General features: G+C 50.2%; 1 pseudogene; it reads right to left on the bottom strand.

Moving 5' to 3' along the window:
* Positions 1 to 565: 565 nt before the first annotated feature.
* Positions 566 to 27,734, bottom strand: part of LOC115114035 (uncharacterized) — a 59,071-nt pseudogene continuing 31,902 nt past the window's right edge.

The raw sequence follows: 27,734 nt of genomic DNA, 5'->3' as shown, positions 1-27,734 counted from the left end.
CTAGTATGGTTCTCAATCAGAGGCAGGTGTCATTAGTTGTCTCTGATTGAGAATCATACTTAGGTAGCCTGGGTTTCACTGTGTGTTTGTGGGTGATTGTTCCTGTCTCTGTGTTTGCACCAGATAGGACTGTTTTGAGTTTTCACATTTCTTGTTTTTTGTAGTCATTTGTTCATGTGTACCTTAACGTATTAAAAAGAACCATGGACACTTACCACGACGCATATTGGTCCTCAGATCCGTTTCGCCTCTCCTCTTCGGAGGAGGAGGAGGAAATTCATTACAGATGGTGGTGAGTGTATTCTCTAGTAGAGGACTGGGGATGGTGGTGTGTGTATTCTCTAGTAGAGGACTGGGGATGGTGGTGTGTGTATTCTCTAGTAGAGGACTGGGGATGGTGGTGAGTGTATTCTCTCATAGAGGACATAATATAGAGGACTGGGGATGGTGGTGTGTGTATTCTCTAGTAGAGGACTGGGGATGGTGGTGAGTGTATTCTCTAGTAGAGGACATAATATAGAGGACTGGGGATGGTGGTGTGTGTATTCTCTAGTAGAGGACTGGTTCAGGACTGGCAGAGACAGGAGGAGCTGGAGAAGACTGTGCTGATCTTGCCATGCTGGTTGAGGAATATGTGGCTGTCGTAGCCCAGAGGGACACAAGATTTAGTGGGTCTCTCAGCCCACAGATGGCATACTTCTGAATCAGAGGGGCTCCTGCAATACAGAGTGAAACAAGGTTATAAGAAGGTGAAGTGCTGTTGTGAAAAACCATGCATTTAATCCATAACCATCCATATCCCAGAGACATCTAGGTCTGTGTTTTGCTGCACGATATCCATGAGTAAACACATTTCTCAAACATACACTTTCACATCAAACCTGTTCACCAGAAAAAAATATAGGTTTCTACGCAATATAAGCCTATCACTACAATATATGCAACAATCACAAACTGAGGACACTTGGAGGGAGTGTGAAGAAGAAACCAAAACAAACAAGTGGGATTTAAACAACAACAGCCTAACTTTATGGGTGTAGCAAAGTGTTAGAGCTAACAGCTAGCAGGCAGTTGTTATGAGAGAGGAGATGCGAGGCAGGAGGAGGCGAGCTGGGGAACTGCAGGGAGGAAGAGGAGGAGGAGAGGAGAGCTAGGGTGCTGCAGGGAGGAAGAGGAGGAGGAGAGCTGGGGAACTGCAGGGAGGAAGAGGAGGAGGAGAGGAGAGCTAGGGTGCTGCAGGGAGGAAGAGGAGGAGGAGAGGAGAGCTAGGGTGCTGCAGGGAGGAAGAGGAGGAGGAGAGCTGGGGAACTGCAGGGAGGAAGAGGAGGAGGAGAGCTGGGGAACTGCAGGGAGGAGGAGGAGGAGGAGAGCTGGGGAACTGCAGGGAGGAAGAGGAGGAGGAGAGCTGGGGAACTGCAGGGAGGAAGAGGAGGAGAACTGGGGTACTGAAGGGAGGAAGAGGAGGAGAGGAGAGCTAGGGTGCTGCAGGGAGGAATTTTATTTTACCTTTATTTTTCTAGGCAAGTCAGTTAAGAACAAATTCTTATTTTCAATGACGGCCTAGGAACAGTGGGTTAACTGCCTGTTCAGGGGCAGAACGACAGATTTGTACCTTGTCAGCTCGGGGATTCGAACTTGCAACCTTTCGGTTACTAGTCCAACGCTCTAACCACTAGGCTACCCTGCCGCCCCAAGAGGAGGAGAGGAGAGCTGGGGTGCTGCAGGGAGGAAGAGGAGGAGGAGAGCTGGGGTACTGTAAGGAGGAAGGGTGGGAGGGAGCAGCTGTGTTCTAGTTGACCTGAGAAGACAGCGGTATCCTGAAGTGCAGCCTCCCAAACATCTGCCCACAACTATTTCCTGTTGAGACATTAGCAACACAGAGAAAAGGCCATCTATTATCTACTTCACTTGCTTTGGAAATGTTAACATATGTTTCCCATGCCAATAAAGCCCCTTGAATTGAATTGAAAAGTCCATCAGCAATCAGCTCACCACAGGCCGGCCCACCAGCAGGGAGATCTACTAAACGTGATTTGACACCTGCAGGGTCCATTTGTGTTTGCTCTCCTCACACCTTTGTGAGAGTGGGTGGCAGACAGCTTTATATGCATAAACACTCAGACAGACACAGGAGTTAGATGAGTTAAATACTCTAACGACATGTGGCTGTCTTTCTTCTCTTTCTACGTTCACATTTAACAAAAAAAAATATATTTATTTGAGTTATTTGAACCTTTATTTAACTAGGCAAGTCAGTTAAGAACTAAGAACAAATTCTTATTTACAATGGCGGCCTACCCCGTTCAAACCCGGACGACGCTGGGACAATTCTGCACCGCCCTATGGGACTCCCAATCACGGCCAGATGTGATACAACCTGGATTCAAACCAGGGACTGTAGTGCCGACCTCTTGCACTGAGATGTAGTGCCTTTAGACTGCTGCGCCACTCGGGAGCCCTCAAATTGTATTTGTCACATGCGCAGAATAAAACACGTGACAGTGAAAGGCTTACTTACAAACCAATAACTAACAATGCAGTTAAAGAAAAATAAGTGTTCGGTAAAAAATAGATAAAAAATGTCAATAATAAATAGTTAAAGAGCAGCAGTAAAATAACAGTAGCGAGGTTATATACAAGGGGGTACCGGTACAGAGTCAATGTGGAGGCTATATACAGGGGGTACCGGTACAGAGTAAATGTAGAGGATATATACAGGGGGTACCGGTCAAGAGTCAATGTGGAGGCTATATACTGGGGGTACCGGTACAGAGTCAATGTGAAGGCTATATACAGGCGGTACCGGTACAGAGTTAATGTGGAGGCTATATATAAGGGGGTACCGGTACAGAGTCAATGTGGAGGCTATATGCAGGGGGTACCGGTACAGAGTCAATGTAGAGGATATATACAGGGGGTACCGGTACAGAGTCAATGTGGAGGCTATATACAGGGGGTACCGGTACAGAGTCAATGTGAAGGCTATATACAGGGGGCACCGGTACAGAGTCATTGTGGAGGCTATATACACGTGGTACCGGTACAGAGTCAATGTGGAGGCTATATACAGGGGGTACCGGTAGAGAGTCAATGTGGAGGCTATATGCAGGGGGTACCGGTACAGAGTCAATGTAGAGGATATATACAGGGGGTACCGATCAAGAGTCAATGTAAAGGCTATATGCAGGGGGTACAAGTACAGAGTCAATGTGGAGGCTATATACAGGGGGTACCGGTACAGAGTCAATGTGGAGGATATATACATGGGGTACAGGTACAGGGTCAATGTGGAGGCTATATATAAGGGGGTACCGGTACAGAGTCAATGTGGAGGCTATATGCAGGGGGTACCGGTACAGAGTCAATGTAGAGGATATATACAGGGGGTACCGGTACAGAGTCAATGTGGAGGCTATATACAGGGGGTACCGGTACAGAGTCAATGTGAAGGCTATATACAGGGGGCACCGGTACAGAGTCATTGTGGAGGCTATATACACGTGGTACCGGTACAGAGTCAATGTGGAGGCTATATACAGGGGGTACCGGTAGAGAGTCAATGTGGAGGCTATATGCAGGGGGTACCGGTACAGAGTCAATGTAGAGGATATATACAGGGGGTACCGATCAAGAGTCAATGTAAAGGCTATATGCAGGGGGTACAAGTACAGAGTCAATGTGGAGGCTATATACAGGGGGTACCGGTACAGAGTCAATGTGGAGGATATATACATGGGGTACAGGTACAGGGTCAATGTGGAGGCTACACACAGGGTATTACAGTACAGAGTCAATGTGGAGGCTATATACAGGGGGTACCGGTACAGAGTCAATGTGGAGGCTAAATACAGGGGGTACTGGTACAGAGTCAATGTGAAGGCTATATACAGGGGGTAACGGTACAGAGACAATGTGGAGGCTATATACAGGGGGTACCGGTACAGAGTCAATGTGAAGGCTATATACAGGGGGGACCGGTACAGAGTCAATGTGGAGGCTATATACAGGGGGTACCGGTACAGAGTCAATGTGAAGGCTATATACAGGGGGTACCGGTACAGAGTCAACGTGGAGGCTATATACAGGGGGTACCGGTACAGAGTCAATGTGAAGGCTATATACAGGGGGCACCGGTACAGAGTCATTGTGGAGGCTATATACACGTGGTACCGGTACAGAGTCAATGTGGAGGCTATATACAGGGGGTACCGGTAGAGAGTCAATGTGGAGGCTATATACAGGGGGCACCGGTACAGAGTCATTGTGGAGGCTATATACAGGGGGTACCGGTACAGAGTCAATGTGGAGGTTATATACAATCGGTACCGGTAGAGAGTCAATGTGGAGGCTATATGTAGGGGGTACCGGTACAGAGTCAATGTGGAGGCTATATGCAGGGGGTACCGGTACAGAGTCAATGTAGAGGATATATACAATCGGTACCGGTAGAGAGTCAATGCGGAGGCTATATGCAGGGGGTACCGGTACAGAGTCAATGTAGAGGATATATACAGGGGGTACCGGTCAAGAGTCAATGTGGAGGCTATATGCAGGGGGCACCGGTACAGAGTCAATGTAGAGGATATATACAGGGGGTACCGGTCAAGAGTCAATGTGGAGGCTATATACAGGGGGTACCGGTCAAGAGTCAATGTGGAGGCTATATACAGGGGGTACCGGTACAGAGTCAATGTGAAGGCTATATACAGGGGGTACCGGTACAGAGTTAATGTGGAGGCTATATACAAGGGGGTACCGGTACAGAGTCAATGTGGAGGCTATATGCAGGGGGCACCGGTACAGAGTCATTGTGGAGGCTATATACACGTGGTACCGGTACAGAGTCAATGTGGAGGCTATATGCAGGGGGTACCGGTAGAGAGTCAATGTGGAGGCTATATACAGGGGGTACCGGTACAGAGTCAATGTGGAGGCTATATGCAGGGGGTACCGGTACAGAGTCAATGTAGAGGATATATACAGGGGGTACCGGTACAGAGTCAATGTGAAGGCTATATACAGGGGGTACCGGTACAGAGTTAATGTGGAGGCTATATACAAGGGGTACCGGTACAGAGTCAATGTGGAGGCTATATGTAGGGGGTACCGGTACAGAGTCAATGTAGAGGATATATACAGGGGGTACCGGTACAGAGTCAATGTGGAGGCTATATACAGGGGGTACCGGTACAGAGTCAATGTGAAGGCTATATACAGGGGGCACCGGTACAGAGTCATTGTGGAGGCTATATACAGGGGGCACCGGTACAGAGTCATTGTGGAGGCTATATACACGTGGTACCGGTACAGAGTCAATGTAGAGGATATATACAGGGGGTACCGGTCAAGAGTCAATGTGGAGGCTATATACAGGGGGTACCGGTACAGAGTCAATGTGAAGGCTATATTCAGGGGGTACCGGTACAGAGTTAATGTGGAGGCTATATACAAGGGGGTACCGGTACAGAGTCAATGTGGAGGCTATATGCAGGGGGTACCGGTACAGAGTCAATGTAGAGGATATATACAGGGGGTACCGGTACAGAGTCAACGTGGAGGCTATATACAGGGGGTACCGGTACAGAGTCAATGTGAAGGCTATATACAGGGGGCACCGGTACAGAGTCATTGTGGAGGCTATATACATGTGGTACCGGTACAGAATCAATGTGGAGGCTATATACAGGGGGTACCGGTAGAGAGTCAATGTGGAGGCTATATACAGGGGGCACCGGTACAGAGTCATTGTGGAGGCTATATACAATCGGTACCGGTAGAGAGTCAATGTGGAGGCTATATACAGGGGGTACTGTTACAGAGTCAATGTAGAGGATATATACAGGGGGTACCGGTCAAGAGTCAATGTGGAGGCTATATACAGGGGGTACCGGTACAGAGTCAATGTGAAGGCTATATACAGGGGGTACCGGTACAGAGTTAATGTGGAGGCTATATACAAGGGGGTACCGGTACAGAGTCAATGTGGAGGCTATATACAATCGGTACCGGTAGAGAGTCAATGCGGAGGCTATATGCAGGGGGTACCGGTACAGAGTCAATGTAGAGGATATCTGCCGATCTGCGGCCAACAAGGCAGAGTTCATCCCAGCCTATTCCTCCCTCCAGTCCCTCGACTTCTTGGCACTGACGGAAACATGGATCACCACAGATAACACTGCTACTCCTACTGCTCTCTCTTCGTCCGCCCACGTGTTCTCGCACACCCCGAGAGCTTCTGGTCAGCGGGGTGGTGGCACCGGGATCCTCATCTCTCCCAAGTGGTCATTCTCTCTTTCTCCCCTTACCCATCTGTCTATCGCCTCCTTTGAATTCCATGCTGTCACAGTTACCTTATCATTTATCGCCCTCCAGGTTCCCTCGGAGAGTTCATCAATGAGCTTGATGCCTTGATAAGCTCCTTTCCTGAGGTCGGCTCACCTCTCACAGTTCTGGGCGACTTTAACCTCCCCACGTCTACCTTTGACTCATTCCTCTCTGCCTCCTTCTTTCCACTCCTCTCCTCTTTTGACCTCTCCCTCTCACCTTCCCCCCCTACTCACAAGGCAGGCAATACGCTCGACCTCATCTTTACTAGATGCTGTTCTTCCACTAACCTCATTGCAACTCCCCTCCAAGTCTCCGACCACTACCTTTTATCCTTTTCCCTCTCGCTCTCATCCAACACTTCCCACACTGCCCCTACTCGGATGGTATCGCGCCGTCCCAACCTTCGCTCTCTCTCCCCGCTACTCTCTCCTCTTCCATCCTATCATCTCTTCCCTCTGCTCAAACCTTCTCCAACCTATCTCCTGATTCTGCCTCCTCAACCTCCTCTCCTCCCTTTCTGCATCCTTTGACTCTCTATGTCCCCTATCCTCCAGGCCGGCTCGGTCCTCCCCTCCCGCTCCGTGGCTCGACGACTCATTGCGAGCTCACAGAACAGGGCTCAGGGCAGCCGAGCGGAAATGGAGGAAAACTCGCCTCCCTGCGGACCTGGCATCCTTTCACTCCCTCCTCTCTACATTTTCCTCTTCTGTTGCTGCTGCTAAAGCCACTTTCTACCACTCTAAATTCCAAGCATCTGCCTCTAACCCTAGGAAGCTCTTTGCCACCTTCTCCTCCCTCCTGAATCCCCCTCCCCCTCCCCCCCCTCCTCCCTCTCTGCAGATGACTTCGTCAACCATTTTGAAAAGAAGGTCGACGACATCCGATCCTCGTTTGCTAAGTCAAACGACACCGCTGGTTCTGCTCACACTGCCCTACCCTGTGCTCTGACCTCTTTCTCCCCTCTCTCTCCAGATGAAATCTTGCGTCTTGTGACGGCCGGCCGCCCAACAACCTGCCCGCTTGACCCTATCCCCTCCTCTCTTCTCCAGACCATTTCCGGAGACCTTCTCCCTTACCTCACCTCGCTCATCAACTCATCCCTGACCGCTGGCTACATCCCTTCCGTCTTCAAGAGAGCGAGAGTTGCACCCCTTCTGAAAAAACCTACACTCGATCCCTCCGATGTCAACAACTACAGACCAGTATCCCTTCTTTCTTTTCTCTCCAAAACCCTTGAACGTGCCGTCCTTGGCCAGCTCTCCCGCTATCTCTCTCAGAATGACCTTCTTGATCCAAATCAGTCAGGTTTCAAGACTAGTCATTCAACTGAGACTGCTCTTCTCTGTATCACGGAGGCGCTCCGCACTGCTAAAGCTAACTCTCTCTCCTCTGCTCTCATCCTTCTAGACCTATCGGCTGCCTTCGATACTGTGAACCATCAGATCCTCCTCTCCACCCTCTCCGAGTTGGGCATCTCCCGCGCGGCCCACGCTTGGATTGCGTCCTACCTGACAGGTCGCTCCTACCAGGTGGCGTGGCGAGAATCCGTCTCCTCACCACGTGCTCTCACCACTGGTGTCCCCAGGGCTCTGTTCTAGGCCCTCTCCTATTCTCGCTATACACCAAGTCACTTGGCTCTGTCATAACCTCACATGGTCTCTCCTATCATTGCAATGCAGACGACACACAATTAATCTTCTCCTTTCCCGCTTCTGATGACCAGGTGGCGAATCGCATCTCTGCATGTCTGGCAGACATATCAGTGTGGATGACGGATCACCACCTCAAGCTGAACCTCGGCAAGACGGAGCTGCTCTTCCTCCCGGGGAAGGACTGCCCGTTCCATGATCTCGCCATCACGGTTGACAACTCCACTGTGAACCTAAGAACCTTGGCGTGATCCTGGACAACACCCTGTCGTTCTCAACTAACATCAAGGCGGTGGACCGTTCCTGTAGGTTCATGCTCTACAACATCCGCAGAGTACGACCCTGCCTCACACAGGAAGCGGCGCAGGTCCTAATCCAGGCACTTGTCATCTCCCGTCTGGATTACTGCAACTCGCTGTTGGCTGGGCTCCCTGCCTGTGCCATTAAACCCCTACAACTCATCCAGAATGCCGCAGCCCGTCTGGTGTTCAACCTTCCCAAGTTCTCTCACGTCACCCCACTCCTCCGCTCTCTCCACTGGCTTCCAGTTGAAGCTCGCATCCGCTACAAGACCATGGTGCTTGCCTACGGAGCTGTGAGGGGAACGGCACCTCAGTACCTCCAGGCTCTGATCAGGCCCTACACCCAAACAAGGGCACTGCGTTCATCCACCTCTGGCCTGCTCGCCTCCCTACCACTGAGGAAGTACAGTTCCCGCTCAGCCCAGTCAAAACTGTTCGCTGCTCTGGCCCCCCAATGGTGGAACAAACTCCCTCACGACGCCAGGACAGCGGAGTCAATCACCACCTTCCGGAGACACCTGAAACCCCACCTCTTTAAGGAATACCTAGGATAGGATAAAGTAATCCTTCTCACCCCCCCTTAAAAGATTTAGATGCACTATTGTAAAGTGGCTGCTCCACTGGATGTCATAAGGTGAATGCACCAATTTGTAAGTCGCTCTGGATAAGAGCGTCTGCTAAATGACTTAAATGTAAATTACTTAAATGCTATATGCAGGGGGTACCGGTACAGAGTCAACGTAGAGGATATATACAGGGGGTACCGGTACAGAGTCAACGTGGAGGCTATATACAGGGGGTACCGGTACAGAGTCAATGTGAAGGCTATATACAGGGGGCACCGGTACAGAGTCATTGTGGAGGCTATATACACGTGGTACCGGTACAGAGTCAAAGTGGAGGCTATATACAGGGGGTACCGGTACAGAGTCAATGTGAAGGCTATATACAGGGGGCACCGGTACAGAGTCATTGTGGAGGCTATATACACGTGGTACCGGTACAGAGTTAAAGTGGAGGCTATATACAGGGGGTACCGGTACAGAGTCAATGTGGAGGCTATATACAATCGGTACCGGTAGAGAGTCAATGTGGAGGCTATATACAGGGGGTACCGGTACAGAGTCAATGTGGAGGCTAAATACAGGGGGTACCGGTAGAGAGTCAATGTAGAGGATATATACAGGGGGTACCGGTCAAGAGTCAATGTGAAGGCTATATACAGGGGGTACCGGTACAGAGTCAATGTAGAGGATATATACAGGGGGTACCGGTACAGAGTCAACGTGGAGGCTATATACAATCGGTACCGGTAGAGAGTCAATGTGGAGGCTATATGCAGGGGGTACCGGTACAGAGTCAATGTAGAGGATATATACAGGGGGTACCGGTCAAGAGTCAATGTGGAGGCTATATACAGGGGGTACCGGTACAGAGTCAATGTGAAGGCTATATACAGGGGGTACCGGTACAGAGTCAATGTAGAGGATATATACAGGGGGTACCGGTACAGAGTCAACGTGGAGGCTATATACAGGGGGTACCGGTACAGAGTCAATGTGAAGGCTATATACAGGGGGCAACGGTACAGAGTCATTGTGGAGGAGATATACACGTGGTACCGGTACAGAGTCAATGCGGAGGCTATATACAGGGGGTACCGGTAGAGAGTCAATGTGGAGGCTATATGCAGGGGATACCGGTACAGAGTCAATGTGGAGGCTATATACAGGGGGTACCGGTACAGAGTCAATTAGGAGGCTATATACAGGGGGTACCGGTAGAGAGTCAATGTGGAGACTATATACATGGGGTACCAGTACAGAGTCAATGTGGAGGCTATATACAGGTGGTACCGTTACAGAGTCAATGTGGAGGCTATATGCAGGGGGTACCGTTACAGAGTCAAACTGGAGGCTATATACAGGGGTACCGGTACAGAGTCAATGTGGAGGCTATATAAAGGTGGTACCGGTACAGAGTCAATGTGGAGGCTATATACAGGGTATTACAGTACAGAGTCAATGTGGAGGCTATATACAGGGGGTACCGGTACAGGGTCAATGTGGAGGCTATATACAGGGGGTCCCGGTACAGAGTCAATGTGAAGGCTATATACAGGTGGTACTGGTTAAGAGTCAATGTGGAGGATATATACATGGGGTACTGGTCAAGAGTCAATGTGGAGGATATATACATGGGGTACTGGTCAAGAGTCAATGTGGAGGCTATATACAGGGGGTACCGGTACAGAGTCAATGTGAAGGCTACACACAGGGTATTACAGTACAGAGTCAATGTGGAGGCTATATACAGGGGAACCGGTACAGGGTCAATGTGGCGGCTATATACAGGGGGTACCGGTACAGAGTCAATTGGAAGGCTATATACAGGGGGTACCGGTACAGAGTCAATGTGGAGGCTATATACAATCGGTACCGGTAGAGAGTCAATGTGGAGGCTATATACAGGGGGTACCGGTACAGAGTCAACGTGGAGGCTATATACAGGGGGTACCGGTACAGAGTCAATGTGAAGGCTATATACAGGGGGCACCGGTACAGAGTCATTGTGGAGGCTATATACACGTGGTACCGGTACAGAGTCAATGTGGAGGCTATATACAGGGGGTACCGGTACAGAGTCAATGTGGAGGCTATATACAGGGGGTACCGGTACAGAGTCAACGTGGAGGCTATATACAGGGGGTACCGGTACAGAGTCATTGTGGAGGCTATATACACGTGGTACCGGTACAGAGTCAATGTGGAGGCTATATACAGGGGGTACCGGTACAGAGTCAATGTGAAGGCTATATACAGGGGGCACCGGTACAGAGTCATTGTGGAGGCTATATACAGGGGGTACCGCTACAGAGTCAATGTGGAGGCTATATACAAGGGGTACCGGTACAGAGTCAATGTGGAGGATATATACAGGGGGTACCGGTACAGAGTCAATGTGAAGGCTATATACAGGGGTACAGAGTCGAGGTACAGAGTCAATGTGGAGGCTATATACAGGGGGTACCGGTACAGAGTCAATGTGGAGGCTATATACAGGGCACCGGTACAATGTGGAGGCTATATGGGGTACCGGTACAGAGTCAATGTGGAGGCTATATACAGGGGTACCGGTACAGAGTCAATGTGGAGGCTATATACAGGGGTACCGGTACAGAGTCAATGTGGAGGATATATACAGGGGGTACCGGTACAGAGTCAATGTGAAGGCTATATACAGGGGGTACCGGTACAGAGTTAATGTGGAGGCTATATACAAGGGGTACCGGTACAGAGTTAATGTGGAGGCTATATACAAGGGGGTATCGGTACAGAGTCAATGTGGAGGCTATATGCAGGGGGTACCGGTACAGAGTCAATGTGGAGGCTATATACAGGGGTACCGGTACAGAGTCAATGTGGAGGCTATATACAGGGGTACCGGTACAGAGTCAATGTGGAGGCTATATACAGGGGTACCAGTACAGAGTCAATGTGGAGGCTATATACAGGTGGTACCGGTACAGAGTCAATGTGGAGGCTATATACAGGGGGTACCGGTACAGAGTCAATGTGGAGGCTATATACAGGGGGTACCTGGTTACAGAGTCAATGTGGAGGCTATATACAGGGGTACCGGTACAGAGTCAATGTGGAGGCTATATACAGGTGGAGGCTATATACAGGGGGTACAGAGTCAATGTGGAGGCTATATACAGGGGTACCGGTACAGAGTCAATGTGGAGGCTATATACAGGGGTCCCGGAACAGAGTCAATGTGAAGGCTATATACAGGTGGTACTGGTTAAGAGTCAATGTGGAGGCTATATACAGGGGGTACCAGTACAGAATCAATGTGGAGGCAATATACAGGGGGTACCGGTACAGAGTCAATATGGAGGCTATATACAGGGGGTACCGGTAGAGAGTCCATGTGGAGGTTACATACAGGGGGTACCGGTACAGAGTCAATTTGGAGGCTAAAAACAGGGGGTACCGGTACAGAGTCAATGTTAAGGCTATATACAGGGGAACCGGTACAGGGTCAATGTGGAGGCTATATACAGGGGGTAACAGTACAGAGACAATGTGGAGGCTATATACAGGGGGTACCGTTACAGAGTCAAACTGGAGGCTATATACAGGGGTACCGGTACAGAGTCAATGTGGAGGCTATATAAAGGTGGTACCGGTACAGAGTCAATGTGGAGGCTATATACAGGGGGTACCGGTACAGAGTCAATGTGGAGGCTATATACAGGGGGTACCGGTACAGGGTCAATGTGGAGGCTATATACAGGGGGTCCCGGTACAGAGTCAATGTGAAGGCTATATACAGGTGGTACTGGTTAAGAGTCAATGTGGAGGATATATACATGGGGTACTGGTCAAGAGTCAATGTGGAGGCTATATACAGGGGGTACCGGTACAGAGTCAATGTGGAGGCTATATACAGGGGTACCAGTACAGAGTCAATGTGGAGGCTATATACAGGGGAACCGGTACAGAGTCAATGTGGAGGCTATATACAGGGGTACCGGTACAGAGTCAATGTGGAGGCTATATACAGGGGGTACGGTACAGAGTCAATGTGGAGGCTATATACAGGGGGTACCGGTACAGAGTCAATGTGGAGGCTATATACAGGGGGCACCGGTACAGAGTCAATGTGGAGGCTATATACAGGGGGTACTGGTACAGAGTCAATGTGGAGGCTATATACAGGGGGTACCGGTACAGAGTCAATGTGGAGGCTATATACAGGGTACCGGTACAGAGTCAATGTGGAGGCTATATACAGGGGGTACCGGTACAGAGTCAATGTGGAGGCTATATACAGGGGGTACCGGTACAGAGTCAATGTGGAGGCTATATAGAGTCAGGGGGCTATATACCGGTACAGAGTCAATGTGGAGGCTATATACAGGGGTACGGTACAGAGTCAATGTGGAGGCTATATACAGGGGGTACCGGTACAGAGTCAATGTGGAGGCTATATACAGGGGGATACCGGTACAGAGTCAATGTGGAGGCTATATACAGGGGGTACCGGTACAGAGTCAATGTGGAGGCTATATACAGGGGGTACCGGTACAGAGTCAATGTGGAGGCTATATACAGGGGGTACCGGTACAGAGTCAATGTGGAGGCTATATACAGGGGGTACCGGTACAGAGTCAATGTGGAGGCTATATACAGGGGGTACCGTTACAGAGTCAATGTGGAGGCTATATACAGGGGTCAATGTAGGCTATATACGGTACAGAGTCAATGTGGAGGCTATATGCAGGGGTACCGGTACAGAGTCAATGTGGAGGCTATATACAGGGGTACCGGTACAGAGTCAATGTGGAGGCTATATACAGGGGTACCGGTACAGAGTCAATGTGGAGGCTATATACAGGGGGTACCGGCACAGAGTCAATGTGGAGGCTATATACAGGTGGTACCGGTTACAGAGTCAATGTGGAGGCTATATACAGGGGGTACCGGTACAGAGTCAATGTGGAGGCTATATACAGGGGTACCGGTACAGAGTCAATGTGGAGGCTATATACAGGGGGTACCGGTACAGAGTCAATGTGGAGGCTATATACAGGGGGTACCGGTACAGAGTCAATGTGGAGGCTATATACAGGGGGTACCAGTACAGAGTCAATGTGGAGGCTATATACAGGGGTACCGGTACAGAGTCAATGTGGAGGCTATATACAGGGGTACCGGTACAGAGTCAATGTGGAGGCTATATACAGGGGTACCGGTACAGAGTCAATGTGGAGGCTATATACAGGGGTACCGGTACAGAGTCAATGTTAAGGCTATATACAGGGGGTATTACAGTACAGAGTCAATGTGGAGGCTATATACAGGGGTACCGGTACAGAGTCAATTGGAGGCTATATACAGGGGGAGGCTATATGGTTACAGAGTCAATGTGGAGGCTATATACAGGGGTACCTGGTACAGAGTCAATGTGGAGGCTATATACAGGGGTACCGGTACAGAGTCAATGTGGAGGCTATATACAGGGGGTACCGGTACAGAGTCAATGTGGAGGCTATATACAGGGGGGTACCGGTACAGAGTCAATGTGGAGGCTATATACAGGGGGTACCGGTACAGAGTCAATGTGGAGGCTATATACAGGGGTACCGGTACAGAGTCAATGTGGAGGCTATATACAGGGGGTACCAGTACAGAGTCAATGTGGAGGCTATATACAATGTGGGGCTACCGGTCACAGAGTCAATGTGGAGGCTATATACAGGGGGTACCGGTACAGAGTCAATGTGAAGGCTATATACAGGTGGTACCAGTACAGAGTCAATGTGGAGGCTATATACAGGGGTACCAGTACAGAGTCAATGTGGAGGCTATATACAGGGGGTACCGGTATGTGGAGAGTCAATGTGGAGGCTATATACAGGGGTACCGGTACAGAGTCAATGTGGAGGCTATATACAGGGGGTACCAGTACAGAGTCAATTTGGAGGCTATATACAGGGGTGCTGGGTACAGAGTCAATGTTGGAGGCTATATACAGGGGTACCGTTACAGAGTCAATGTGGAGGCTATATACAGGGGTAGTCCCGGTACAGAGTCAATGTGGAGGCTATATACAGGGGTACCGGGTACAGAGTCAATGTGGAGGCTATATACAGGTGGTACCGGTACAGAGTCAATGTGGAGGCTATATACAGGGGGTACAGTACAGAGTCAATGTGGAGGCTATATACATATACAGAGTCAATGTGGGGCTATATACAGGGGGTACTGGAACAGAGTCAATGTGGAGGCTATATACAGGGGTACCGGTACAGAGTCAATGTGGAGGCTATATACAGGGGGTACCGGTACAGAGTCAATGTGGAGGCTATATACAGGGGGTACCGGTACAGAGTCAATGTGGAGGCTATATACAGGGGTACCGGTACAGAGTCAATGTGGAGGCTATATACAGGGGGTACCGTTACAGAGTCAATGTGGAGGCTATATACAGGGTACCGGTACAGAGTCAATGTTGAGGCTATATACAGGGGTACCGGTATACAGAGTCAATGTGGAGGCTATATACAGGGGTACCGGTACAGAGTCAATGTGGAGGCTATATACAGGGGGTACCGGTACAGAGTCAATGTGGAGGCTATATACAGGGGGTACGGTACAGAGTCAATGTGGAGGCTATATACAGGGGGTACAATGTGGAGGTACAGGAGTCAATGTGGAGGCTATATACAGGGGTACAGTAGAGAGTCAATGTGGAGGCTATATGCAGGGGATACCAGTACAGAGTCAATGTGGAGGCTATATACAGGGGGTACCGGTACAGAGTCAATTAGGAGGCTATATACAGGGGGTACCGGTACAGAGTCAATGTGGAGGCTATATGCAGGGGGTACCGGTACAGAGTCAATGTGGAGGCTATATACAGGGGGTACCGGTACAGAGTCAATGTGGAGGCTATATACAGGTGGTACCAGGGGTACAGAGTCAATGTGGAGGCTATATACAGGGGTACCGGTACAGAGTCAATGTGGAGGCTATATACAGGGGGTACCGGTACAGAGTCAATGTGGAGGCTATATGCAGGGGTACCGGTACAGAGTCAATGTGGAGGCTATATACAGGGGGTACCGGTACAGAGTCAATGTGGAGGCTATATACAGGGGGTACGTTACAGAGTACAGAGTCACAGAGTGGAGGCTATATACAGGGGTACCGGTACAGAGTCAATGTGGAGGCTATATACAGGGTATTACAGTACAGAGTCAATGTGGAGGCTATATACAGGGGGTACCGGTACAGGGTCAATGTGGAGGCTATATACAGGGGAACAGAGTCAATGTGGAGGCTATATACAGGTGGTACGGTACAGAGTCAATGTGGAGGCTATACAGGGGTACCGGTACAGAGTCAATGTGGAGGCTATATACAGGGGGTACCGGTACAGAGTCAATGTGGAGGCTATATACAGGGGTACCGGTACAGAGTCAATGTGGAGGCTATATACAGGGGTACCGGTACAGAGTCACTGGAGGCTATATACAGGGTACGGTACAGAGTCAATGTGGAGGCTATATACAGGGGTACCGGTACAGAGTCAATGTGGAGGCTATATACAGGGGTACCGGTACAGAGTCAATGTGGAGGCTATATACAGGGGTACCGGTAGAGAGTCAATGTGGAGGCTATATACAGGGTACCGGTACAGAGTCAATGTTAAGGCTATATACAGGTGGTACCGGTATAGAGTCAAATGTGGAGGCTATATACAAACGGTAGAGAGTCAATGTGGAGGCTACATACAGGGGTACCGGTACAGAGTCAATGTGGAGGCTATATACAGGGGTACCGGTACAGAGTCAATGTGGAGGCTATATACAGGGGTACCGGTACAGAGTCAATGTGGAGGCTATATACAGGTGGTACCGGTACAGAGTCAATGTGGAGGCTATATACAGGGGTACCGGTATAGAGTCAATGTGGAGGCTATATACAGGGGTACGGTACAGAGTCAATGTGGAGGCTATATACAGCGGGTACTGGTACAGAGTCAATGTGGAGGCTAAATACAGGTGGTACCGTTCAGAGTCAATGTGGAGGCTAAATACAGGGGTACCGGTACAGATTCAATGTGGAGGCTATATACAGGTGGTACCGTTACAGAGTCAATGTGGAGGCTATATACAGGTGGTACCGTTACAGAGTCAACAATGTGGAGGCTATATACAGGGGCACTGCACAGAGTCAATGTGGAGGCTATATGTACCTGGCAGAGAGTGGAAAGGCACACAGGGTACCGGTACAGAGTCAATGTGGAGGCTATATACAGGGGTACCGGTACAGAGTCAATGTGGAGGCTATATACAGGGTACGGTAGAGAGTCAATGTGGAGGCTATATACAGGGTACCGGTACAGAGTCAATGTGGAGGCTATATACAGGGGGTACCACAGAGTCAATGTGGAGGCTATATACAGGGGGTACCAGTACAGAGTCAATGTTAAGGCTATATACAGGTGGTACAGGTACAGAGTCAATGTGGAGGCTATATACAGGGGGTACCGGTATAGAGTCAATGTGGGAGGCTATATACAGGGGGTACCGGTACAGAGTCAATGTGGAGGCTATATACAGCGGGTACCGGTACAGAGTCAATGTGGAGGCTATATACAGGAGTGGTACCGGTGCAGAGTCAATGTGGAAGGCTATATACAGGGGTACCGGTATAGAGTCAATGTGAGAGAGCTATATACAGGGGGTACTGGTACAGAGTCAATGTGGAGCTCTATACAGCGGGTACTGGTACAGAGTCAATGTGGAGGCTATATACAGGTGGTACCGGTACAGAGTCAATGTGGAGGCTATATACAGGGGGTACCGGTACAGAGTCAATGTGGAGGCTATATACAGGTGGTACCGGTACAGAGTCAATGTGGAGGCTATATACAGGGGGTACCGGTACAGAGTCAATGTGGAGGCTATATACAGGGGGTACCGGTACAGAGTCAATGTGGAGGCTATATACAGGTGGTACCGGTACAGAGTCAATGTGGAGGCTATATACAGGGGGTACCGGTACAGAGTCAATGTGGAGGCTATATACAGGGGGTACCGGTACAGAGTCAATGTGGAGGCTATATACAGGGGGTACCGGTACAGAGTCAATGTGGAGGCTATATACAGGGGTACCGGTACAGAGTCAATGTGGAGGCTATATACAGGGGGTACCGGTACAGAGTCAATGTGGAGGCTATATACAGGGGGTACCGGTACAGAGTCAATGTGGAGGCTATATACAGGGGGTACCGGTACAGAGTCAATGTGGAGGCTATATACAGGGGGTACCGGTACAGAGTCAATGTGGAGGCTATATACAGCGGGTACTGGTACAGAGTCAATGTGGAGGCTATATACAGGGGGTACCGGTACAGAGTCAATGTGGAGGCTATATACAGGGGGTACCGGTACAGAGTCAATGTGGAGGCTATATACAGGGGGTACCGGTACAGAGTCAATGTGGAGGCTATATACAGGGGGTACCGGTACAGAGTCAATGTGGAGGCTATATACAGGGGGTACCGGTACAGAGTCAATGTGGAGGCTATATACAGGGGGTACCGGTACAGAGTCAATGTGGAGGCTATATACAGGGGGTACCGCTACAGAGTCAATGTGGAGGCTATATACAGGGGGTACCGGTACAGAGTCAATGTGGAGGCTATATACAGGGGGTACCGGTACAGAGTCAATGTGGAGGCTATATACAGGGGTACCGGTACAGAGTCAATGTGGAGGCTATATACAGGGGGTACCGGTACAGAGTCAATGTGGAGGCTATATACAGGGGTACCAGTACAGAGTCAATGTGGAGGCTATATACAGGGGTACCAGTACAGAGTCAATGTGGAGGCTATATACAGGGGTACCGGTACAGAGTCAATGTGAAGGCTATATACAGGGGGTACCGGTACAGAGTCAATGTGGAGGCTATATACAGGGGGTACCGGTACAGAGTCAATGTGGAGGCTATATACAGGGGTACCGGTACAGAGTCAATGTGGAGGCTATATACAGGGGTACCGGTACAGAGTCAATGTGGAGGCTATATACAGGGGGTACCGGTACAGAGTCAATGTGGAGGCTATATACAGGGGGTACCGGTACAGAGTCAATGTGGAGGCTATATACAGGGGGTACCAGTACAGAGTCAATGTGGAGGCTATATACAGGGGGTACCGGTACAGAGTCAATGTGGAGGCTATATACAGGGGGTACCGGTACAGAGTCAATGTGGAGGCTATATACAGGGGGTACCGGTACAGAGTCAATGTGGAGGCTATATACAGGGGTACCGGTACAGAGTCAATGTGGAGGCTATATACAGGGGGTACCGGTACAGAGTCAATGTGGAGGCTATATACAGGGGGTACCGGTACAGAGTCAATGTGGAGGCTATATACAGGGGTACCGGTACAGAGTCAATGTGGAGGCTATATACAGGGGGTACCGGTACAGAGTCAATGTGGAGGCTATATACAGGGGGTACCGGTACAGAGTCAATGTGGAGGCTATATACAGGGGGTACCAGTACAGAGTCAATGTGGAGGCTATATACAGGGGGTACCAGTACAGAGTCAATGTGGAGGCTATATACAGGGGGTACCGGTACAGAGTCAATGTGGAGGCTATATACAGGGGGTACCGGTACAGAGTCAATGTGGAGGCTATATACAGGGGTACCGGTACAGAGTCAATGTGGAGGCTATATACAGGGGTACCGGTACAGAGTCAATGTGGAGGCTATATACAGGTGGTACCGGTACAGAGTCAATGTGGAGGCTATATACAGGGGGTACCGGTACAGAGTCAATGTGGAGGCTATATACAGGGGTACCGGTACAGAGTCAATGTGGAGGCTATATACAGGGGGTACCGGTACAGAGTCAATGTGGAGGCTATATACAGGGGGTACCGGTACAGAGTCAATGTGGAGGCTATATACAGGGGGTACCGGTACAGAGTCAATGTGGAGGCTATATACAGGGGGTACCGGTACAGAGTCAATGTGGAGGCTATATACAGGGGGTACCGGTACAGAGTCAATGTGTAGGCTATATACAGGTGGTACCGGTACAGAGTCAATGTGGAGGCTATATACAGGGGGTACCGGTACAGAGTCAATGTGGAGGCTAAATACAGGGGTACCGGTACAGAGTCAATGTGGAGGCTATATACAGGGGGTACCGGTACAGAGTCAATGTGGAGGCTATATACAGGGGGTACCGGTACAGAGTCAATGTGGAGGCTATATACAGGGGGTACCGGTACAGAGTCAATGTGGAGGCTATATACAGGGGGTACCGGTACAGAGTCAATGTGGAGGCTATATACAGGGGGTACCGGTACAGAGTCAATGTGGAGGCTATATACAGGGGGTACCGGTACAGAGTCAATGTGGAGGCTATATACAGGGGGTACCGGTACAGAGTCAATGTGGAGGCTATATACAGGGGGTACCGGTACAGAGTCAATGTGGAGGCTATATACAGGGGGTACCGGTACAGAGTCAATGTGGAGGCTATATACAGGGGGTACCGGTACAGAGTCAATGTGGAGGCTATATACAGGGGGTACCGGTACAGAGTCAATGTGGAGGCTATATACAGGGAGGTACCGGTACAGAGTCAATGTGGAGGCTATATACAGGGGGTACCGGTACAGAGTCAATGTGGAGGCTATATACAGGTGGTACCGGTACAGAGTCAATGTGGAGGCTATATACAGGGGGTACCGGTACAGAGTCAATGTGGAGGCTATATACAGGGGTACCGGTACAGAGTCAATGTGGAGGCTATATACAGGGGGTACCGGTACAGAGTCAATGTGGAGGCTATATACAGGGGGTACCGGTACAGAGTCAATGTGGAGGCTATATACAGGGGGTACCGGTACAGAGTCAATGTGGAGGCTATATACAGGGGGTACCGGTACAGAGTCAATGTGGAGGCTATATACAGGGGGTACCGGTACAGAGTCAATGTGGAGGCTATATACAGGGGGTACCGGTACAGAGTCAATGTGGAGGCTATATACAGGGGGTACCGGTACAGAGTCAATGTGGAGGCTATATACAGGGGGTACCGGTACAGAGTCAATGTGGAGGCTATATACAGGGGGTACCGGTACAGAGTCAATGTGGAGGCTATATACAGGGGGTACCGGTACAGAGTCAATGTGGAGGCTATATACAGGGGGTACCGGTACAGAGTCAATGTGGAGGCTATATACAGGGGGTACCGGTACAGAGTCAATGTGGAGGCTATATACAGGGGGTACCGGTACAGAGTCAATGTGGAGGCTATATACAGGGGGTACCGGTACAGAGTCAATGTGGAGGCTATATACAGGGGGTACCGGTACAGAGTCAATGTGGAGGCTATATACAGGGGGTACCGGTACAGAGTCAATGTGGAGGCTATATACAGGGGTACCGGTACAGAGTCAATGTGGAGGCTATATACAGGGGGTACCGGTACAGAGTCAATGTGGAGGCTATATACAGGGGGTACCGGTACAGAGTCAATGTGGAGGCTATATACAGGGGGTACCGGTACAGAGTCAATGTGGAGGCTATATACAGGGGTACCGGTACAGAGTCAATGTGGAGGCTATATACAGGGGGTACCGGTACAGAGTCAATGTGGAGGCTATATACAGGGGGTACCGGTACAGAGTCAATGTGGAGGCTATATACAGGGGGTACCGGTACAGAGTCAATGTGGAGGCTATATACAGGGGGTACCGGTACAGAGTCAATGTGGAGGCTATATACAGGGGGTACCGGTACAGAGTCAATGTGGAGGCTATATACAGGGGGTACCGGTACAGAGTCAATGTGGAGGCTATATACAGGGGGTACCGGTACAGAGTCAATGTGGAGGCTATATACAGGGGGTACCGGTACAGAGTCAATGTGGAGGCTATATACAGGGGGTACCGGTACAGAGTCAATGTGGAGGCTATATACAGGGGGTACCGGTACAGAGTCAATGTGGAGGCTATATACAGGGGGTACCGGTACAGAGTCAATGTGGAGGCTATATACAGGGGGTACCGGTACAGAGTCAATGTGGAGGCTATATACAGGGGGTACCGGTACAGAGTCAATGTGGAGGCTATATACAGGGGGTACCGGTACAGAGTCAATGTGGAGGCTATATACAGGGGGTACCGGTACAGAGTCAATGTGGAGGCTATATACAGGGGGTACCGGTACAGAGTCAATGTGGAGGCTATATACAGGGGGTACCGGTACAGAGTCAATGTGGAGGCTATATACAGGGGGTACCGGTACAGAGTCAATGTGGAGGCTATATACAGGGGGTACCGGTACAGAGTCAATGTGGAGGCTATATACAGGGGGTACCGGTACAGAGTCAATGTGGAGGCTATATACAGGGGGTACCGGTACAGAGTCAATGTGGAGGCTATATACAGGGGGTACCGGTACAGAGTCAATGTGGAGGCTATATACAGGGGGTACCGGTACAGAGTCAATGTGGAGGCTATATACAGGGGGTACCGGTACAGAGTCAATGTGGAGGCTATATACAGGGGGTACCGGTACAGAGTCAATGTGGAGGCTATATACAGGGGTACCGGTACAGAGTCAATGTGGAGGCTATATACAGGGGGTACCGGTACAGAGTCAATGTGGAGGCTATATACAGGGGGTACCGGTACAGAGTCAATGTGGAGGCTATATACAGGGGGTACCGGTACAGAGTCAATGTGGAGGCTATATACAGGGGGTACCGGTACAGAGTCAATGTGGAGGCTATATACAGGGGGTACCGGTACAGAGTCAATGTGGAGGCTATATACAGGGGGTACCGGTACAGAGTCAATGTGGAGGCTATATACAGGGGGTACCGGTACAGAGTCAATGTGGAGGCTATATACAGGGGTACCGGTACAGAGTCAATGTGGAGGCTATATACAGGGGGTACCGGTACAGAGTCAATGTGGAGGCTATATACAGGGGGTACCGGTACAGAGTCAATGTGGAGGCTATATACAGGGGGTACCGGTACAGAGTCAATGTGGAGGCTATATACAGGGGGTACCGGTACAGAGTCAATGTGGAGGCTATATACAGGGGGTACCGGTACAGAGTCAATGTGGAGGCTATATACAGGGGGTACCGGTACAGAGTCAATGTGGAGGCTATATACAGGGGGTACCGGTACAGAGTCAATGTGGAGGCTATATACAGGGGGTACCGGTACAGAGTCAATGTGGAGGCTATATACAGGGGGTACCGGTACAGAGTCAATGTGGAGGCTATATACAGGGGGTACCGGTACAGAGTCAATGTGGAGGCTATATACAGGGGGTACCGGTACAGAGTCAATGTGGAGGCTATATACAGGGGGTACCGGTACAGAGTCAATGTGGAGGCTATATACAGGGGGTACCGGTACAGAGTCAATGTGGAGGCTATATACAGGGGGTACCGGTACAGAGTCAATGTGGAGGCTATATACAGGGGGTACCGGTACAGAGTCAATGTGGAGGCTATATACAGGGGGTACCGGTACAGAGTCAATGTGGAGGCTATATACAGGGGGTACCGGTACAGAGTCAATGTGGAGGCTATATACAGGGGGTACCGGTACAGAGTCAATGTGGAGGCTATATACAGGGGGTACCGGTACAGAGTCAATGTGGAGGCTATATACAGGGGGTACCGGTACAGAGTCAATGTGGAGGCTATATACAGGGGGTACCGGTACAGAGTCAATGTGGAGGCTATATACAGGGGGTACCGGTACAGAGTCAATGTGGAGGCTATATACAGGGGGTACCGGTACAGAGTCAATGTGGAGGCTATATACAGGGGGTACCGGTACAGAGTCAATGTGGAGGCTATATACAGGGGGTACCGGTACAGAGTCAATGTGGAGGCTATATACAGGGGGTACCGGTACAGAGTCAATGTGGAGGCTATATACAGGGGGTACCGGTACAGAGTCAATGTGGAGGCTATATACAGGGGGTACCGGTACAGAGTCAATGTGGAGGCTATATACAGGGGGTACCGGTACAGAGTCAATGTGGAGGCTATATACAGGGGGTACCGGTACAGAGTCAATGTGGAGGCTATATACAGGGGGTACCGGTACAGAGTCAATGTGGAGGCTATATACAGGGGGTACCGGTACAGAGTCAATGTGGAGGCTATATACAGGGGGTACCGGTACAGAGTCAATGTGGAGGCTATATACAGGGGTACCGGTACAGAGTCAATGTGGAGGCTATATACAGGGGGTACCGGTACAGAGTCAATGTGGAGGCTATATACAGGGGGTACCGGTACAGAGTCAATGTGGAGGCTATATACAGGGGGTACCGGTACAGAGTCAATGTGGAGGCTATATACAGGGGGTACCGGTACAGAGTCAATGTGGAGGCTATATACAGGGGGTACCGGTACAGAGTCAATGTGGAGGCTATATACAGGGGGTACCGGTACAGAGTCAATGTGGAGGCTATATACAGGGGGTACCAGTACAGAGTCAATGTGGAGGCTATATACAGGGGGTACCGGTACAGAGTCAATGTGGAGGCTATATACAGGGGGTACCGGTACAGAGTCAATGTGGAGGCTATATACAGGGGGTACCGGTACAGAGTCAATGTGGAGGCTATATACAGGGGGTACCGGTACAGAGTCAATGTGGAGGCTATATACAGGGGGTACCGGTACAGAGTCAATGTGGAGGCTATATACAGGGGGTACCGGTACAGAGTCAATGTGGAGGCTATATACAGGGGGTACCGGTACAGAGTCAATGTGGAGGCTATATACAGGGGGTACCGGTACAGAGTCAATGTGGAGGCTATATACAGGGGGTACCGGTACAGAGTCAATGTGGAGGCTATATACAGGGGGTACCGGTACAGAGTCAATGTGGAGGCTATATACAGGGGGTACCGGTACAGAGTCAATGTGGAGGCTATATACAGGGGGTACCGGTACAGAGTCAATGTGGAGGCTATATACAGGGGGTACCGGTACAGAGTCAATGTGGAGGCTATATACAGGGGGTACCGGTACAGAGTCAATGTGGAGGCTATATACAGGGGGTACCGGTACAGAGTCAATGTGGAGGCTATATACAGGGGGTACCGGTACAGAGTCAATGTGGAGGCTATATACAGGGGGTACCGGTACAGAGTCAATGTGGAGGCTATATACAGGGGGTACCGGTACAGAGTCAATGTGGAGGCTATATACAGGTGGTACCGGTACAGAGTCAATGTGGAGGCTATATACAGGGGGTACCGGTACAGAGTCAATGTGGAGGCTATATACAGGGGGTACCGGTACAGAGTCAATGTGGAGGCTATATACAGGGGGTACCGGTACAGAGTCAATGTGGAGGCTATATACAGGTGGTACCGGTACAGAGTCAATGTGGAGGCTATATACAGGGGGTACCGGTACAGAGTCAATGTGGAGGCTATATACAGGGGGTACCGGTACAGAGTCAATGTGGAGGCTATATACAGGGGGTACCGGTACAGAGTCAATGTGGAGGCTATATACAGGGGGTACCGGTACAGAGTCAATGTGGAGGCTATATACAGGGGGTACCGGTACAGAGTCAATGTGGAGGCTATATACAGGGGGTACCAGTACAGAGTCAATGTGGAGGCTATATACAGGGGGTACCGGTACAGAGTCAATGTGGAGGCTATATACAGGGGGTACCGGTACAGAGTCAATGTGGAGGCTATATACAGGGGGTACCGGTACAGAGTCAATGTGGAGGCTATATACAGGGGGTACCGGTACAGAGTCAATGTGGAGGCTATATACAGGGGGTACCGGTACAGAGTCAATGTGGAGGCTATATACAGGGGGTACCGGTACAGAGTCAATGTGGAGGCTATATACAGGGGGTACCGGTACAGAGTCAATGTGGAGGCTATATACAGGGGGTACCGGTACAGAGTCAATGTGGAGGCTATATACAGGGGGTACCGGTACAGAGTCAATGTGGAGGCTATATACAGGGGGTACCGGTACAGAGTCAATGTGGAGGCTATATACAGGGGGTACCGGTACAGAGTCAATGTGGAGGCTATATACAGGGGGTACCGGTACAGAGTCAATGTGGAGGCTATATACAGGGGGTACCGGTACAGAGTCAATGTGGAGGCTATATACAGGGGGTACCGGTACAGAGTCAATGTGGAGGCTATATACAGGGGGTACCAGTACAGAGTCAATGTGGAGGCTATATACAGGGGGTACCGGTACAGAGTCAATGTGGAGGCTATATACAGGGGGTACCGGTACAGAGTCAATGTGGAGGCTATATACAGGGGGTACCGGTACAGAGTCAATGTGGAGGCTATATACAGGGGGTACCGGTACAGAGTCAATGTGGAGGCTATATACAGGGGGTACCGGTACAGAGTCAATGTGGAGGCTATATACAGGGGGTACCGGTACAGAGTCAATGTGGAGGCTATATACAGGGGGTACCGGTACAGAGTCAATGTGGAGGCTATATACAGGGGGTACCGGTACAGAGTCAATGTGGAGGCTATATACAGGGGGTACCGGTACAGAGTCAATGTGGAGGCTATATACAGGGGGTACCGGTACAGAGTCAATGTGGAGGCTATATACAGGGGGTACCGGTACAGAGTCAATGTGGAGGCTATATACAGGGGGTACCGGTACAGAGTCAATGTGGAGGCTATATACAGGGGGTACCGGTACAGAGTCAATGTGGAGGCTATATACAGGGGTACCGGTACAGAGTCAATGTGGAGGCTATATACAGGGGGTACCGGTACAGAGTCAATGTGGAGGCTATATACAGGGGGTACCGGTACAGAGTCAATGTGGAGGCTATATACAGGGGGTACCGGTACAGAGTCAATGTGGAGGCTATATACAGGGGGTACCGGTACAGAGTCAATGTGGAGGCTATATACAGGGGGTACCGGTACAGAGTCAATGTGGAGGCTATATACAGGGGGTACCGGTACAGAGTCAATGTGGAGGCTATATACAGGGGGTACCGGTACAGAGTCAATGTGGAGGCTATATACAGGGGGTACCGGTACAGAGTCAATGTGGAGGCTATATACAGGGGGTACCGGTACAGAGTCAATGTGGAGGCTATATACAGGGGGTACCGGTACAGAGTCAATGTGGAGGCTATATACAGGGGGTACCGGTACAGAGTCAATGTGGAGGCTATATACAGGGGGTACCGGTACAGAGTCAATGTGGAGGCTATATACAGGGGGTACCGGTACAGAGTCAATGTGGAGGCTATATACAGGGGGTACCGGTACAGAGTCAATGTGGAGGCTATATACAGGGGGTACCGGTACAGAGTCAATGTGGAGGCTATATACAGGGGTACCGGTACAGAGTCAATGTGGAGGCTATATACAGGGGGTACCGGTACAGAGTCAATGTGGAGGCTATATACAGGGGGTACCGGTACAGAGTCAATGTGGAGGCTATATACAGGGGTACCGGTACAGAGTCAATGTGGAGGCTATATACAGGGGGTACCGGTACAGAGTCAATGTGGAGGCTATATACAGGGGGTACCGGTACAGAGTCAATGTGGAGGCTATATACAGGGGGTACCGGTACAGAGTCAATGTGGAGGCTATATACAGGGGGTACCGGTACAGAGTCAATGTGGAGGCTATATACAGGGGGTACCGGTACAGAGTCAATGTGGAGGCTATATACAGGGGGTACCGGTACAGAGTCAATGTGGAGGCTATATACAGGGGGTACCGGTACAGAGTCAATGTGGAGGCTATATACAGGGGGTACCGGTACAGAGTCAATGTGGAGGCTATATACAGGGGGTACCGGTACAGAGTCAATGTGGAGGCTATATACAG

Source organism: Oncorhynchus nerka, linkage group LG9b (genome assembly GCF_034236695.1).
Source record: "Oncorhynchus nerka isolate Pitt River linkage group LG9b, Oner_Uvic_2.0, whole genome shotgun sequence".
In the NCBI taxonomy this organism is placed as follows: domain Eukaryota; kingdom Metazoa; phylum Chordata; class Actinopteri; order Salmoniformes; family Salmonidae; genus Oncorhynchus; species Oncorhynchus nerka.
Note: the sequence above shows the minus strand (reverse complement) of the source record. Positions and strands in the feature narration are given on the sequence as shown.